Raw genomic sequence first — 18447 nt, 5'->3', positions numbered from 1 at the left:
GTCACGAATCGATGATCGGGGATCAGATTCCACTATCAAACGCAACTCGTCGTTGTCGATCGATGGTCCTGGGTGTCTACGAGGTTCACTTTGGAGGGTCATGTCGCCTGATCGGAATCTTTCGAACCACCGCTGTGTCGTTCGTTCGTTTGCTGCGTCAGCTCCAAATGCTCTGCAAATGTTTCTGGTTGCCTCCGCTACGTCGTGACCAAGTTTAAATTCATATAGAAAAAGTAGACGTTTTTGACTCCCTTCCATGCTTTTTTCTTTGAGTTTTACTTGGAACTTCAATGACGATTGAAACTGAAATGACTCCTTGATCGAACGAACGACTATTTATACTCAATTATCCCATACCACCAGAGTCACATTGCGGCAGTTTTAAACATTAAAATCATAACTAACTTCACTTCATTGAAAAATCCGACATTTCATTTGCAACAACCTAATACTTTTAAGTAGGCGCGATCGTTGACTTGAATCTGAAACGCCCATACTAAATAAACTTTCATCTCGAACTTGATCTTCTTTGGTTCTGTTAATATTTTTCGGAATTTCATTATTTTTTAAAGTTTTACTATCTTTATAAGCATCATTCGGTGTCAAAACATTGCATCCTTAGAATTTGCAATTGTTTCACTGTAAAATAACAAAGTGGGAGAGCTACTTTGGAACAGATAACATACCAAAAGTACTGTAAGACAAATATTTTACACATGAATCCGCTAAATTTTCGCACTTCCATTTATTGGAATTTAGCATGAATATCTACACAAGCTGTGAAAGTTATCAACGGCTTATAGCCAGCCACTCCTTTAGAAAAGTCACTGTGACTGTCTGCACTCAGCTTAATTTTTCATTGTGCCTTAAAAAGTCTTAGATTTCATTCTGTTTATTTCAACATGTTATCTACAGAAAAGAAGATCATATATAAATTAATGACGTCAAAATTCAATGTTCATCTGATTCGTTTATATCTTAATGCGTAGATTTCTGGGTTTTGCTCGTAGTTTTTTTTTTTTAAAATTTGATTATTGGCGACTATTCGATAAAGCCATTTAACCACAGACTGATTCCATTCTTACGTCAAGACTAATTAGCGACACAGTTTTTTAACCGTTATCGGAGCAACGTAAAGATAAAATAGTAATCTATCATGGTTAAAATGAAGAGGTGTCTATTTATCTCGTCCTCAACGATTACTACTTGATGCAGAAATTGAAGTAAATGAGTATTGATAGCTACCAGACGTAGATGTTTTTCCGAATTTCCAATAAAAAAAGATAAATACTCCATGAAATTAAGTCGCAATATATGACATTAATATAGTTTCTGGTGGCTTCTTTATTGATTTGGTATCCCCACATTATTATTATATAGTATTATTTGACGTCACAATTGTTATTTACAAATATTCCATTTCTGATCTTATCGTTCCAGTGAATTGCGAGTAAATGCAGCCTTATATGGAGTAAAGAAATTTTCCTTCTGAAGGTATGTTGTTAGTTAAACATACAAATTCAATTGATTTTTTTATAAAACTTACTTACTTTCTCCTCTTGGGTAATTTGAAATGTATAATAAGTCACGCTATTATAGAAAACTAAATTAATAAATATTTAACAAGTCGGGAAACCGAAAGCTGGGCGCTTCAGATATGAAAGGTTTTGTTTGCTTCTTCTGTGAGTATATTTGAGTGTAGAACTATCCCATTGGTATGTAGCCCGTTATGTTATGCATTTAGCATGTCTGCCTACCCACTTTATTGTGATATTGATATTTAGTTGCAGTAAATTTACACGGTAAAGTCAACTTTGAGCTACTGTAACTTTGTTACTAATAGTATGATTTTGGGGATAATATGCTTCACATTATATTTTATACTACTGTCAACTTTTATAACTCTGAGATAAACTTAAGGGGGGTTTTACTCAATTTCCCCAAAAATACGGTAATATACTGTTATTAACTTAATTTGAAAGAGAGTATTTTGAGGCCTGGGCACTATATAGAGCTTTACAGATTCTTCGGTTGAGAAGTTTCTGAGAATGGGCCCGTTAAAAAATCATCACGTTCCACCCCTCCCACTCCCCGCCTTTCTTACAAATCTCAAAAAAGATGGCTTCTCTATTAAAGAGAAGCAACAAATCATAAACGTCATTGCCAGTGACGGAAAGCAAATTAAAAAGAGTTCTTCTGAGGAATTCCTTTATTGGGTAAAAAACTTGGTAAGAAAGACTAATATCATATTTGTTCCGTTCATAAATCAGAAGCAGGATTGGTCCGTCTTGATAGGGATTGCGCCATTTTGTTCTACCGAAGCCTTGATCTGGATGCAGTAGCGAGGCTTTTAGATCACTATCCAGCGCATCAAGCCACCGTAGTTTCACTCGGTCTAGTCTTGGCAATTGAATATTCGTTAGCGCAAATGATGTGATCATACTATCAAAGACGCCTCTCTCGCAATTTTTCCTTGATTCCTATTGATCACGAATGTCCTCATTTAGGACGTGATCATGGCGTGTTACGCCACTGATTCAACGAAATATCTTCGTCTCCATTATCGGGAGACGTCTTTCAATGTCTTTTATATTCGGTCAACACTCAAAAACACAGAGAGTGACAGAACGGACGACACGGTGTTTCTCCATCAGTAACTGCATCACGTGGATTCCATCAGTAGTTTCACAGTTCTTAACAAACTCGGTTTGGTACACAGTGTTTTTTTCGGTGGAATCTAATGCTAATAATACCTGTATGAATTCAAAAACAAATAATTTGTGGTTCAGAAGTGAAAATGCTGAAGAAGGGGCAGTTGGTTTCAAAAATTTTCTCTTACGGAAATAAACTTTTTTGTGTTATCTTGCTCTTTGATAAAGAAATGCAAAGGCATCACCTCACCTCGCTAGAGAGATTGCCAGCGGTCATTCCTGCGATTGATTTTTGCATCCACTGTAAAAATGGTTTCGTCAAAAAACCTCTGGGTCGTCCCGTATCGTTTTTTTTTTTTTTTTTTTTTAAAAACAAAATCAAAAATGATGTAACGGCTCACTTTGTCCTGACGGCTGAGTCTCACTAGCATATAAGTATATGTTTCACATTCACTTCCTTGAATGGAGACATTGATTTTGCAATGAGTAAGGACGAAAGTTTCCGTCTCCAAATTGCCTTTACCATCTCCGCTGTGTGCATTACACCCGTTAGAAGAAAATGCAGTAAAAAGCGAAATTCCTATTAATGAAAAATGACAACTGGCACCTGCTCACACTTGTCTCGAGATTTACCTTATTTTAATGTCGGCATATAAATATCTTCCGAAAAGTAAATGAACGTGAGAAAAATGAACCTCAGCTGACTGGCATTGAACAGCACATTATTCGACCTTCTAACACACTTCGCTAATGTCACACTCGAACCAGCGTTTTGCATTACTCAATAACCAGCGCAGTCCATCACTGGGTCATTACGAAGTAAGTTTCCTAATAGAGCAAAGTTCAATTTGCAAATACATATATTTTTCACGTTGCTGCAGAATTGATTCCCCGGCATGCATGCTTTAGCACTCTATTCCTTAACTCAGCAGAAATGATGTAAGCTTCCATTTGGAGGCTGTAAAACTTGTCCGCTCCAGCTCGGTGTGATGGCGATGACGCCTCCGAGACAATTTGAACTTGAACTTTAGTCAAACTCATTTGAACAGCGGACAAAAAGTCAAAACAGTGGTGACATGGATGCCAATAGTTGTCACCATAACTTTCGTAGATTGAACTCACTTACTGCGCTATTGGCTGTTTTGCCGGTGCCATCTTTTCTGTGTTGTAGCAGGGAACAGCTTCAGTTTCAAAATTTGGCATGGTGCAGGTTCCGCTGAATTTTTTCTCCGTGTCTGGTGATGAATCTTAAGTACATTCATTACTCGGCGACAACTTTGAAGCTTTCTCATGCGAAACCCAACCATGTTCCTCTGAACCAAGCCATCATCCGATTCGAGGCTGTTCAAGTTCGATTTTTCCCCATCTTAAACTGTTGGAATTGCTTGAATCTTTTTATTTTTGCCATGTCATTATTTCTAATCTATGGTCTGTTTGTGTGCTGTAACAATCGAGTGAACTTGACCAGACAAACACGGCGTCGTATAGAAGATCTTACGACCGTGGTGTCTCCTCATTTCGATTCGTCGCCGTCTATGAGCCTCACGCCGATGCCGGTGATGAAGATGCTGTAACATTTGCATGGTTGAATGTAAACAAGGAATAGAAAACTACGATAAAGTGCTAGAATCGCAAAAACGTTCGAGACGAAACAGCGATAAGAACATCCGTCTGGCTGGATTCAACCGGATTAGATTCCGGAGACGTATCTGCCAAATGACACATGTTCAGGCTTTGCTCTACTTGATAGCGGCTTGGAATGGGCGCGTTTGATATTAAAGCGATTTTGTAATCAAGTCAATTTGAAGAAGTTATTGAAATGGACGGTTAGATGATTTTCGCAATTAGTCGCAATGATGGAAGTGGGAGAACGAGGAGGCAATTTTAATGCACTGTACTGGTTTGATTGTGGTAAAAGTGTAGGTCAAAAGTTTTATACTGCAATAAAATATTCGACATTTAAGCATTAAATAGGAAGTACAAGCACAACGACTCACACTGTTTGGTCAGCGTATTAACTAGCAATGTCATTCGCCTTTTCTTCAGTTTTCCTAGGAAACCTATTCTACCTGAAATGTGGTAGTAACTCCCATTTCTTTTGCTAATGAAGCGGAGCTCTGAGATCTTGTTGCCAGAGCCACACGTAGATACTAGACAGATAACACACTCCCTCTTGCCCCTCATGAAAGGAAATCGGTGCGAGATATAACGAAAATCGGATCAGCTGTGTTTGACATGCCGCCCGGACTTGCCAATGTGTTGGTGAGATTAGCAGCTTTTTGTCTATATTTAAGTGAATACGTGAAACTACTTTTGGCTATATGGGTGAGCACGCATTAGTGCCATGGCTGACATATTCTTTTCATCTCTCTCATACCAATGCGATTTGACGAAGGACATGGTTTGTGCTTCTTTAGCCCCGATCATGTGTACGGATAAGTTTCCGCAATACATTTGCAACCCGGGGCATTTTAGTGAGGGTGCTGCCTGTTAGATACACTGTGGTACTGAGGAATATGATGACCACATCACAAGTTCCTTGTCATTTGGCGTTGGCTTCAGTAAGATAGTTGAAGAAAATTTTACTTCTGAAGGGATTCGTCGAGACTCTGGCTTGTACAACAGCTGTATTTTGAATGAAGAACCTGTAGGATCAGCTCGTATGCTGACATTTTCGGCTGTCTCTGGGACGGGATCCCAGATAATGTTAACACTGGGCAATTCGCTTGGTGTTTTCACTTTAGTGCGACATCACGAGCGCAATTTAGACAATGTATGAATAACTATATTTTATTGAGGGTTTACATGGCGGTTTAATAATTGACAGGCCTACCCGAAAACCACTATCGTGGGTCGATAACGCTTCACAGCGCATTTCATAGGATGTTTGGTATTATGGGTGTGAACATTCATCTTTAAAGATACTTCACACTAGTGGACAATTACAATCTCTCTCCGGACGATCGGAGTCGACTGCAGTCTACTATTTTGTTTTTCATTTTACCTGGTTTGGCATTGGATCCACAGTTCACAGTCGACACCTCATCCACTGAACAATCTTGAAAATATAATAATATCATCACAACGGCCGCATACATCACTGCTCTACTCCAATAAGGGAAATAAGGGTAGTGACTACGCCTTGGGATGTTTCTCTACCATGTAAGTTGACCATTCCGTGCCCCAGTTATCCTGAGTTTTTTTAGTATAAATATGTTCTGTTAGCTAGAGCTAGATGGAGCGCTAAGCCATCGGAACGGAAAGTTGCGATTAAGGTTTTTGCATCATGGGCTGTTTAGCAGAGGTACTGTCATTGAATGGGGTAGCTCTACAAACTAATATTAATTACAACTGTTTGGGTAGCTCCATTATTGAAACTTCTGATATGAATAGGTGTTGATAGTCCATTTTATCCTCTCAACGGCAAGTATCGCTTTAATAACTTGTGTCGCAATACTCAATAGCACCCGTAGAGGCCCGTTCTCTGCTATCTTCTTAGCAATTCTAGTGGCCTGATATATTTCAAGGTAATGTTTGTAGGTTGGTTAGAATTTTAACCTGTAACAGAAATTGAAGATATTCCGAATTAGTTGCTTCAGTCAGTATTTCTTGAGGCAGAAAATGTAAGCAATCTTTCTCTATCGCCGATATTAGAGTTGGTTGTTCTCAAAAACTTTAATCTAAAGACGTGGTTAAATTTCGCTCAGTCTTTAGGGTCCCGAATCTCCGTACTGAGATTCACATCACTGATTATTCAACTGTGCTCAGAAAATGATCTTTTAACGAAAAGGTCAAGGTTCCGCCTCTATTAGAAAGAAATTAATAAAAAGACTCATGTCGGTCATTGTTTTCTGAGCACCCTCATAGCGTGTGTATTGCATGGGTTCCTGTATCACACTAGAAGGATCACTCTCCTGGCACAAATAAAGGATATAAAATAGTTCGATTCTGCGAATGGAGTAGCTTTGTCGTCGCTCATTTAGACAAACGGAATACCCGGCGGGTTAGTTGTTGTTACGCAGATCACGAATGTATATTCTAGGCTTGCATATGCTGTCCTGAAAAATAAAAAATTAAAACGTCTTTCATGGGATTCTTTAATAATTGAGTCTCTGATCTAGGGGTTATGAATGAGTGCTATGATGATGTTTTCCTTCATAAAAATTATCAGCAAGATATGTACAGTTTTCAGCAGCGATCCCCGATCGACACCTTTTGCATTGTTGATGGGGTTAAATTGGGCCACAGGGTCACTTTGACGTTCTTAATGTCAAACCTCGATTTCCGATCGATCCCAACATAGACATATCAATGAGTCTTGATAAGAATTTATCCTGTATTTTAGTACTGATTCTTCAATTTTTTCGCACTACGATTCACACCCCTTTCATTTGATCGAAACTGAGGGTGCCTCGAATATTCGGAGTGCGTAAGCGTATGCTGTTCCATGTTGGGCCTGGGGTCTAATTTGACATCTTTCTCCAATAAAACGAGATAAATCCCGAGTTTTTACTACCAATTCTTATCTGGCCCCAAAACATGGTCAATGGTTGCACATGTCATTATCAGGCACAAAGGCAATGAGTCGATTTTCATTAAGTTTTATTTTACATGTAATATGTCTTTACACTCTTACGATCCAACTCAAACATTTATGTTAGTGGAACGTTAGCTGTGTTCTTTCGAGCGAGTAAATATTTACACGAAATACAAAATACATATAATAACGACTGGAGAGTTCTTTCTTACTTCAGCTGCATAACCACCCTATTCTTCATTCAATTTTATCATCTCAGTGCATGGGTCATTACAGTTTACATCAAGGAAAATAATTTCTCACCTGCATTCGTGGTTATAAGTCAATGTTAATGGGATATTTTTGGCTATTAATCGTTTTTCTTCTATCCGCAAAATTAAACAGTTTTTTGTTCATATTATGCAACATGCGTGGTGCTTTTCGATTATTTTTTTAGAATATCTGCTGATGTAGACCCATTGCTCACAGCAGTGCGCCACATGCCTATTTTACAGAGTGGCCAGATCAGACCAGAGGTGAATAGATGTGGTTTAAGGTGACTCATGTGGATTTGATATTGATTAAATAATAAGTGGTAATGAACGTTTCGAGATGATAATTAGAGAAATTTAAGATTATTGAGAATTATGTATATTTGTAGGACTATTTAAATCGACATTTTGTCGCCTTTCTCTAAGATGCGATTTATTTGAAAACTGTTGGAACGGTTTCGAAAAAGCTTGATCGCTGCGCCGCTGTAAATTGCAGTGTAAGAAATTTAGTTTGAATTTGGCCAGGCTATTATCACGTTCTGTGATATCGAATCGTCGAAAACTGACACTAACGCATACAATATCGAACACTTCTGTTGCATTGCTGACAATGGCGGTACTTTGCTTTCTGAGCGACGAACTGATTTCAAAGGAAGAATTTGTTCGTCTTCCGCTTCCACAAGCACTGCCGACATCTGGGGTAATTCCACCTTTCAGTGCTCCTGAAGTCGAGGAGGCAATAAAATTATTGAAATCGGGGAAAGCAACAGGACCTGACGACATCGCATCTGAGTTCTGGAAAACCAAGAACTGACGTCCGTGGCTCTGTGAGTCCTTCAATCGGGTTATTGAGGAAGGTAGAATACCATATAACTGGCAAGAAAGCACGGCCGTTACAATATGGCAGTAGTGTTCAAATTACCATCTACTCCGGTTGCTGTCCCATACATTAACAATTTTTGAAGGCAGTCTTGCTACACGATCCTATCTGTTATGCTCTGCAGTAAAACCTAGTGTCAGAAAAACTAGTGCTCTTGAGTTGAATTGCTCTACCACGACCCGAAAGGTAAAGGGTGATGTACAGATCAAAACCGCTCCCTGTCTTTGTGTTCATCAAGGAAGCGCCCTCTCACTACCTGCTCTTTGTTCTCGTTATAGACCCTTTCCCACGGCACGTCCAACGTCCAGCAGAGCGCTGGACACGCTGCTTTATGCAGATCACGTTTTCCTAGCGTCTCATAGGGATGCTGATTTCAAGCAACTTGTTCAGAAATGGAATGATCGCCTCATGTACCATGGTCTCAGATTGAATCTTAATAAAACAGCATTTTTGACGACTGATCCTCCTGCTTCAAATTGCTGCAATTTATTTGAACAAATGATTTATTTTGAAGCTTTTTTTCATAAATCTTTTCGGTTTAGTGTTAGATACGCCTCGCATCCAATAGTATGAATGCTGAACCTGCACTTAGTATAAATCAGCATCGTGGTTCTATTCACTGTGGGACGCTGATTGTGTTCTCCAAATTAATCCATGTCCGAAAAGGACCGTGGGATTTTTAATACACGGTAGGTGCTTAGGTTAAGCCCCAGAACCTTATTTTCCCAGAGGTCGGTGAGGTGCAATCGCGCCGATTTTTTAATCTTTTCTAAATCCTCAAATACGAAATTGTTTCTAAGGTTCACTAGTTTCAGATCAAGGAGCGATCCCAACGCAGCATTTATTAGACAAGTAAAGTTTTATAAGACGGAAGGTCGCGATTCAAATCTCACTGGCGGCAGTGGGATTTGTATCGTGATTTGACATCGGATACCAGTCGACTCAGCTGTGAATGAGTACCTGAGTCAAATCAGGATAATAATCTCGGGCGAGCGTAATGCTGACCACATTGCCTCCTACAGTGTTCTGTAGTGCACCGTTACGGTCTTGAATGAAGTGCTCTAACACACTTCACGGCCCTGATCCAATATGGATTGTTGTGCCAACGATTATTATCATTTCTAAAGTTTTATATTAGGTTGGGGAAAAATAAATGTCATATTTTGTCAATAGATGGCGACACTTAAACATATCTTGTGTTGTACTCATCACATCGGGTCATACTATACGGCGATTTGAAGACAACAATCTGGACTACAGGTGTCTGTTAGACACTTTTATGATCGTACGTTTCAGTCTCAAGTTGTAGCGCGTCAAAGATGGAGTCCACCAAGGAAGAAATTCGTCATATTTTACATTTTTACTACCGGAGCGGTAAAAATGCAACGAAGGCGGCCAACAAAATTTGTGAAGTTTATGGGTCCGATACTGTAATGGTTCGCACAGCACAGCGTTGGTTCGATTGATTTCGTTCTGGTGTAGTGGATGTCGAAGATACATCCCGTACTGGTAGGCCAATCGTCGTAGAAACCGATAAAATCGTCGAAATCATCCAAGTAGAACGGCATGGGAGCATTCGCTCGATTTGGCAGGAACTGGGTAAGGACCATAAAATAGTTTGGAACCATTTGCAGAAGATCGGATTCCAAAAAAAGCGATGAAGCGGATGGTGACTGGTGATGAAAAGTGGATCACGTACGAAAATCTCAAGCGAAAAAGATCGTGGTCGAAGCGCGGCGAGTCGGCCCAAATTGACGGCCAGGAAGGTTTTGTTGTGTGTTTGGTGGGATTGGAAGGGGTCATCCACTATGAGTTGCTCAACTATGGCCAGATCGTCAATTCGGTCCTCAACTGTGAGCAACTCGACCGTTTGAAACAGGCGATTGGTCAATGGGAATGGTGTTCTGTTTCACTAGGACAACGCTCGGCCTCACACATCTTTGATGACCCGCCAGAAGCAACGGGAGCTCGGATGGGATGTCCTATCGCACCCACCGTATAGTCCGGACCTGACACCAAGTGATTACCATCTCTTCCGGTCCATGCAAAACGTCCTTGGTGTTACTAAGTTTGCCTCAAAAGAGGTTTGCGAAAACTGGCTGTCTGAGTTTTTTGCAAATAAGGAGGGGGAGGGGGGGGGGATAATGGAGTTGCCTTCTAAATGGCAACAAGTTTGCGAACAAAACGACGCATATTTGACTTAAATCGGATAATTCTAAGTATGTTAAATGAAGCGTTAAAATTCGATCACAAATACGACATTACTTTTCCCCCAACCCAATATAACTTTAAGGTGATTTAATTGTTACAGGCAGCCGCTTGTCTGTCACAGAGGCATGCAAGCAAATACCGCCAATTTTCCGTTTCTGAAATGGCTTTGTCTTCGGGGTTTACTGCATTCATTGCATGTGGCCCGCAACCTAAGTCCGCATCAACTTAATGCAGGACCGGACCAAATGGGAAGCAACTTACTCCCTCTTTCCTGGTCCACGGACCCCTCGCTTAGGGCTTGCACCCAACCTTCTCAAAAAAGTAAAGCGATGGCGGCTTTACGGTTTCTTAGGCAGCGTTTGACGATTTGCCTCTGCCCTGGTAAGAAACCGTAAAGCCGCCATCGCTTCACTTTCTTTACTAATATGTTCCTCTGCTCTGCTTTCTTTGGACTCGTCGTTTATGCCTTCTCTTCCTGCTTCCTTCATAAAGTCGTTACGCCCATTTCCTCAGAAACGGTATTGATACAAAATTTAACGGAAAGGTGAGGAACGTGAATTTCCCTCGCATGCAGTAAGTGAAGTCGTTCTACGTTGAGTTTAATCGGGGCGGGGAGATACATTCAAAAGAGGGATGCACCTTTTTTCCCCAAATATAGTCACTGGGATATCAAATGAAAGGACTCGATTAGTACTTATCGAAGCAGATATTGGTTAAATAGATTTTTGAGAATTACCAGGTGAGATTGATGATAGATGGCAGAAGTTCGATGAAAGCCGTGTTTATATATTTGATTTGTTTATTTAAATCCAATATCGATCCCGCTTTTCATTGCGGTGTTCACAAAGTGAGAGCTGTGAGTAGACTGTCTCTCCTACCGAGTGACTGCTCTACTTAACACTAGCAATTAGCTAACTCTCAGGGAGTAGATCACTTCGATATAACCGAAGAAAAGTTCTAATTCCACGCAAGTATTATATTTGGAAGTAATTAGCACCACCACAGATTTAAACTAGAATTTTAAAGTTTTGTAATATTATGGCTATAATATTGATCCCAGCAGTTAGTGAAAACGCACTCTTACTAACAAAGTTATGATAGGTGAAATCTGTCGCTTTGGTGCAAATTTGATTTAATCTAAGACTGAATGTCAGTATATAGGCATAGTAAATGCACAATCAATGAATCAACCAACAACATCAAACCGCACTTGTCAAACACGAAGAAGAATAAGGATAGGAGGATACAACTTTGAGACCGTTGACAATTTCTCCTATCTAGGGTGGAAAATCACAACCGATAACAGCTACGATGATGAAATCCGCGCACGATTGTTGGCAGCCAACAGAACCTATTTCAGCTTACAAAAACTGTTCCGCTCGAAACGTGTCACCATGGGGTCAAAGTTCTTAGTGTACAAGACAATGATCTTGCCAGTCCTTATGTATTCCTCGGAGACTTGGGTTCTTAGCAAGAAAAATATCGAACTCTCGGCCGCGTTCGAGAGAAGAATCCTCCGAAGAATTTTTGAACCCCTACATGAGGATGGACGATTCCGTAGCTTACACAATGACGAAATCTATGAGCGATACCATGACCGTCCGGTTGTGGATAAAATCTGGCTCAATAGGTTACGGTGGGCGGGTCACTTAATCCGTATGGATGAGGATGATCCCACCAGGAAAGTCTATATATATAGAAAAAGAAGACGAGGCAGACCCTGCCTAAGATGGAGCGATGGCGTAGGTCAGGACGCCAGACAGCTTTTAGGCATATCGAATTGGTGGACCTCGGCGCAAAACCGGATTGTCTGGAGTTCCTTATTAAGGCAGGCCTAGACCGGATACCGGTTGTTGCGCCGTTGATGATGATGAAATGCACACACATTACGAGAAATGTCCACTCAAATATTTCTACATAAGAGATGCACAAACCCTCTCATACCTGATGCGTCAAGCTTGTTTTAAGATTTATTTAAAAACTTTCAACTAACATAATTTTAAGGTTTTGTGTAAAGCAAGGTGGGACTGGAAATCGTATTCTCAGAAACTACTCAGTCGAAAAATCACAAAGCTACCGCTTATCGAAATGAATATTTTTTTTGAAATTAACTGCAATCACCCCTAAGTTTGGCATCAGTTTTTTGCAGTAATACAGGCTATGATATAGAGCATGATACATCAAGTTTGGTGTAAATCGCGCTATTATTAATAATATGATAATAGACCGAAGTAGTTTCTTTTTTGCAAATTTACCGCAATCTAAACCTGAATGCCACTATCATATTAAAGCGAATATTCGAAAATACTAAATAGCATTACGAGCTAGGAACAAATGGGCCAACCGTACACTCGAACATTTTAACATAGGAAAAAAACAAAACCTTCCATACCTGACTCGCCGGGCTTCCGGTTTTCGACTTGTTTTTGTAAATATACAGTAGATTTTCGGGGATCTATCATTCCTGTGGGTATTCAAAACACAATGTATCACAATAAATGTTTCCCATTTTTTATTGGAAGTGCAGCAAATAGACAATACTTGTTCTTATTGACGGTGCAGTACGTCGTTTCAGCTTTGCGTTTTCCTTATTTTGAAAGTAAAAGTAGTTTCCGGTTATTTGGAAAATTTGTTGTCGCTGTTTATATTATATTTGCGAATCGGTGCTGATGTATTACAAAAGATCAAACTTTTTTTATCTAACCAGTAGCGTTATCTACTTTTTGTTTTCTGTGGCCAACTTGAGGAATTTTCTAACCACGTACATTTTTTCGCATTTTCTACGTAACATTGTAGCCAATAACAGTGACATCAAATATACTCGTACACATGATACTTAACTGATGAAATAATATACGAAATTGAAAGAATGGTATTCCTTTTAAAGAAATGTCTTCGTTTTTGTTTTAGTTCCATAAATGCCATTAGAAATTTTTTCGCACCAATGTTTCTTCTGCATGTGGATATTGAATCATACTGTTTATAACTTTATTATCTAAACCTATTATATCACTATTAATTCTAAAACTGACCCACGTTTTGCTTGATGAAAGTCACCAAAACGTACACACCTCAATCGGCATTATTACAACCTTTTTTTAAGAGACATGCTCTAATTACTTCCAACATAAACTCGGTGAATTCTCTGGAATGTGGTTTTACGTAAAGAGACATTACTTACTCGATCTGCCAAGCAGCTAAATGAAACCAAAGTCTATCCGAATCGTATTTGACAACAAATATAGTAGTGGTAAATGAAGCAAAAGAAAATAAAAAGCAGAAACGATTGTCTTGCCTTGAAAAAGGCCCACCACGACAATAGCTAGTCGCGAAGAAAAATTCATTTAAAGACACCTTCGGAAGGCGATAAGCAAATTAAAATTTGCGTATATGACTGCTGTAGTGAGTCCACGTATCTTCCTTTTGTGGATTTCTCTAAACATTTAAATTATTTGGACAGGCGGTGGAAAGCTGGTAGCAAGATTTCTATGCAAAAACAATTTTATTTAACAAACATGGAACTTATTTTCGGCAAACGATTTTGGGAACAATTTGAAGTTTTGATTGACAGTTTGACCAAAAGCATCTCTTTTAAATTCATTATTGCGTTTGTTCTCATGTTATCTGATTATTCAACTATTTTTTGTGGTTAACAATTCTTTCAAGTTCGGAATATCAATACTATATTCTTAAACAGATGTTCCAGTGCAAAGAAGACCAGCTCCCTCGTCGTAATGTTTTTCATTAAATACCACGAAATACAAACGGAGAAATTTGTGCCAGAATGCAACCTACACGTAAAAAATTCTGTACAAATCGCCCAGAAATACACGGTTACCAATAAAATAAGCAATGACCTCTAAATTAATGAAAGTAGTGATACCGATCTGAATGCCACAATTCGGTTGGCATATGAAATCCATCCGAGAATATGTCGTAACCTACTTGTGCGTTCATGGTGCGGAATGACTGATAATTGGCCATCCACAATTCTTTTGGCTCCCAAATTTGCAGTGATTTGATGATTTTCTTGGCTAATTAAAAAAAACTATCAACCTGCGGCGCACAATATGCTGCAACATGCAAATATTGACGTTACTTGTATATGTCATTTTGATGATTGAATTACTGATCCCATTAAAAACGTGTAATACCTGTACTTCAAAGAGGCCAATTTCCAAAATTTCGCTGATTCAAGGAAAGGGTGAACCAAAAATCTTTTTGCATTTATAATAGCACGGTAGGTTTTGTGCAAGGGCTACCAACGTTTTTTTTCGGCTGATTATGTTGTTTTTTTTAATATATATTTATAGAAATAAAGTATTCTTCAAAAACAGTATATTACTTTACGGAAAGAGCAAGTAATTAGCTGAAATAATCTTGTTGTTTCTTTTTCGCTGGTGTAGATATTTATTCTTCTTCTTCATCAGTGCTAACAAGGGCTTGCGGTCAGCGAAAAAGAAACAAGTTTTTTATCATTTCAAATAATTAATCGTTGGAAACACCACATAACTACACTCGGAAAAAAAATTAGTTTTTGTCTCTTATGAAAGTATGGTATTTTTTATCTTCTTCAGCTTTTGTCCTGCTCAGAAGCGGGGTCGGCTCGTCTTGATTGTTTGCTTTGTCAAAGGCCTGATCTGTATGCAGCCGCGAAGCATTCAAATCGCCATCCAGAGTACTAGCTGTTTTTATCGATTTCGGTGTGCAGACCAATCTTGGCAAATTATGTTTCGTTGGCGCCATTTACATGACCATATCATTGAAGACATTTTTCTGGAAATTTCTCTCATCTCTTCAACCCTATATCGATCGCGTTCTCTCAGTTCTCCAATTTATTCTTTGTTAATATGTAGCTTTTCTGCTATATGCCACAATTTAATTTTCCGATATCGTAACCGAGAATATTTCGGAGACTAGATCCCATGTCCATGGACCACCATAATTTTTTCCAGATTTTTGGGCGGAGCATTTTCTAACAATGGTTCTCGGAGTAATTGACTCTTTTCGGACCCCCGCACTCCTCTCCCTTGCAACCAATGTCAAAACTAACACCTGCCTCGGAAAGTACTGTAGTAGACCTTTCATTTGATATATATGATACATATGGTTAAAAAAAATGTGCATCTGTCTTTTAGGAGTATGCAGCAGTGTAATTCACTGCATGTGGGGGGATTCATAGTTCCAACCTTTTTACCGATCTCATCAGCCCTTCTTGTATATATAGTTACCATTATCCCTAAATGGTGCATAGCGTGTCAACCATGCCTAGGCGTTATTATTGTCAGTTTACTGAAATATGTTTCAGGTTCCTTCAAGATATTCTGCGTCATTTGCCCACACAGCAACCGACTTTGCATGGCATAATTAGTAATCGAGTTGTCGTTCTTTTTGAGGTTTTGTTTACAAAACAAATTAAAATCGGTTCAATGTCTGTCTGTCTGTCTGTCTGTCCGTCTGTCTGTCACAGGCACTTTTCTCAGAAACGGCTATACCGATTGACACGATTTTGTGAGAAGGTAAGACCTGTGGGCCCCCAGACATGCAGTGAGTGATATCATTCTACGTTTAGATTTAGGGGGATCCCTATACATGTAAAAGAGGGGTGTACAATTTTTTTTCACTAAATATAATCATGTGGGGTATCAAATGAAAGATGTTAATTAGTACTTTTCCAAGTCGGTCTTAGTTTTGAGATTTGTTAAAAAGGCGGGGAGTGAGAGGGGTGGAAAGTGATGATTTCTTTAACGGACCCATTCTCAAAAACTACCCAACCGAAAAATCGAAAAAAGAAATCATGAAGCTGCCTCTGTATAGTGCACAGGCCTCAAAATACTCTTCATATCGATGTCTATTCAAATTAAGTTAATAATAGTATATTACCATATTTTTGGGAAAATTGAGTAAAACCCTCCTTAAGTTTACTTCAGAGTTATAAAAGTTGGTAGTAGTATAAAATATAATATGAAGCATATTATCTCCAAATTTAATCAAAATCGTACTATTAGCAACAAAATTACAGTAGCTCAAAGTTGTCTTTACCGTGTAAATTTACAACCCGATGTACTAAATCTGACATGCTAAATGCATATTCTTAACGGGCTACGCACAAATGGGATAGTTCTATCCTCAAATATACTCACAGAAGAAGTAAACAAAACCCTCCATACCTGAAGCCCAGCTTCCGGTTTCCCGACTTGTTTATTATGTGACATCCACTTCGAGGCCCGTGCGAGTACAAAGTTGTTCATTTGGCATTGTGTCTTTCGGAAAATCCCGGTGACACAACGCAGACAAGTTTTGACGAAGGCTTAAAACTTTCGAATAACAGAGAGAATATTAGTACAGCCTCAACTTACTGCTGGTTTCAAGATAGTTGCATTCCAGATTTTAGACAAAACAGTGAAGATGTATGGAGCGCTCTGATGTATTGTGCGACATGATGTTTCCTATTGCGATATACAAATTAATCTGCACCCTCGATAGTCTGCCCACTAATGCAAATAGAAAGAGTGCGATGACCAGTTAGACTAAACACCTTGATTCTGTTGGTGTTTATTTTTAACCTCTTCTTAAGGGGTTATATCTATCTAGAATTTTCAAGAAATTGATTTTTTAATTTAATTTTTACGTACACAGAAAAATTCATGCTAATTCGAAGAATATTCTGAAAGTTAGATGGACATTTGTAAAGACGTATGAAAACGTAAAGTAAAATGCTGGACTGGAGCGGCTGTATGTTCTAATGTATTAAAATACATAAAAAGACAGTGTAGTTGTGTTCTTTTTGTACCTGCGTGGATTATATATATTTTTTCTGTTCCTAAACTAGCAAAAATTGAAGAATAGTAGTCAGCCTAAATAGCACTCATTGAGAAAAACCTCATCAAAAATAAAGAAAAAAATTAAAAAAAAATATTTTTTTTCAAAATTAAAAAAAATTACTTTTTTTCATAATGATTAATAACTAAATAAATATAAATAAGAACCTTTAATTCCACGTTATTTTAAAAAGTAAATAAAATTCAGAAAAATCCAACAACGCATGCGTATTCATACGCCAACAATTTTTGAAGAAAACAACAGGAATTTGGAACTCAGTATTTGGTCGGGCAGCGTTCATCAACGGCGCAACAACCGGTGTCCGGTCTAGGCCTGCCTTAATAAGGAACTCCAGACATTCCGGTTTTGCGCGAGTTCCACCAATTTGATATCCCTAAAAGCTGTCTGGTGTCCTGGCCTACGCCATCGCTCCATCTTAGCCGGGGTCTCCCTCGTCTTCTTTTTCTACCATAGATATTGCGCTTATAGACTTTCCGGGTGGGATCATCCTCATCCATACGGATTAAGTGACCCGCCCACTGTAACCTATTGACCCGGATTTTATCCACAACCGGACGGTCATGGTATCGCTCATAGATTTCGTCATTGTATAGGCTACGGAATCGTCCATCCTCATGTAGGGGGCCAAAAATTCTTCGGAGGATTCTTCTCTCGAACGCGGCCAAGAGTTCGCAATTTTTCTTGCTAAGAATTCAAGTTTCCGAGGAATACATGAGGACTGGCAAGATCATTGTCTTGTACAGTAAGAACTTTGACCCTATGGTGAGACGTTTCGAGCGGAACAGTTTTTGTAAGCTGAAATAGGCTCTGTTGGCTGCCAACAACCGTGCGCGGATTTCATCGTCGTAGTTGTTATCGGTTGTGATTTCCGACCCTAGATAGGAGAAATTGTCAACGGTCTCAAAGTTGTATTCCTATCCTTATTCTTCCTGTTTGACCGGTGCGGTTTGATGTTGTTGGTTGATTCGTCTTCGGTGCTGAGGTTGCCTCCATATATTTTGTATTGCTTTCATTGATGTGCAGCCCAAAATCTCGCGCCGCCTGCTCGATCTGGATGAAGGCAGTTTGTACGTC

The 18447-nt window shown here is 39.1% G+C and overlaps 1 protein-coding gene across 6 annotated transcripts in view; it reads left to right on the top strand.

Annotated features, from left to right (window-relative positions):
- The window catches only part of LOC119656113 (serine/threonine-protein kinase MARK2), a 115429-nt gene that overhangs the window by 24391 nt on the left and 72591 nt on the right, over positions 1-18447 (top strand). For 5 of the 6 annotated variants that reach the window (XR_005249995.1, XR_005249996.1, XM_038062430.1 and 2 more), the window contains one exon: positions 1441-1494. The exons of the other annotated variant lie outside the window; for it this stretch is intronic. The gene's annotated coding sequence lies outside the window, so the exon portion shown is untranslated. The remainder of the gene's footprint in view (positions 1-1440; positions 1495-18447) is intronic. 6 annotated transcript variants of the gene reach the window in all.

The sequence above is a fragment of the Hermetia illucens genome, chromosome 4 (genome assembly GCF_905115235.1).
Source record: "Hermetia illucens chromosome 4, iHerIll2.2.curated.20191125, whole genome shotgun sequence".
NCBI lineage: Eukaryota > Metazoa > Arthropoda > Insecta > Diptera > Stratiomyidae > Hermetia > Hermetia illucens.
This window is presented reverse-complemented; position numbering and strand designations above follow the sequence as displayed.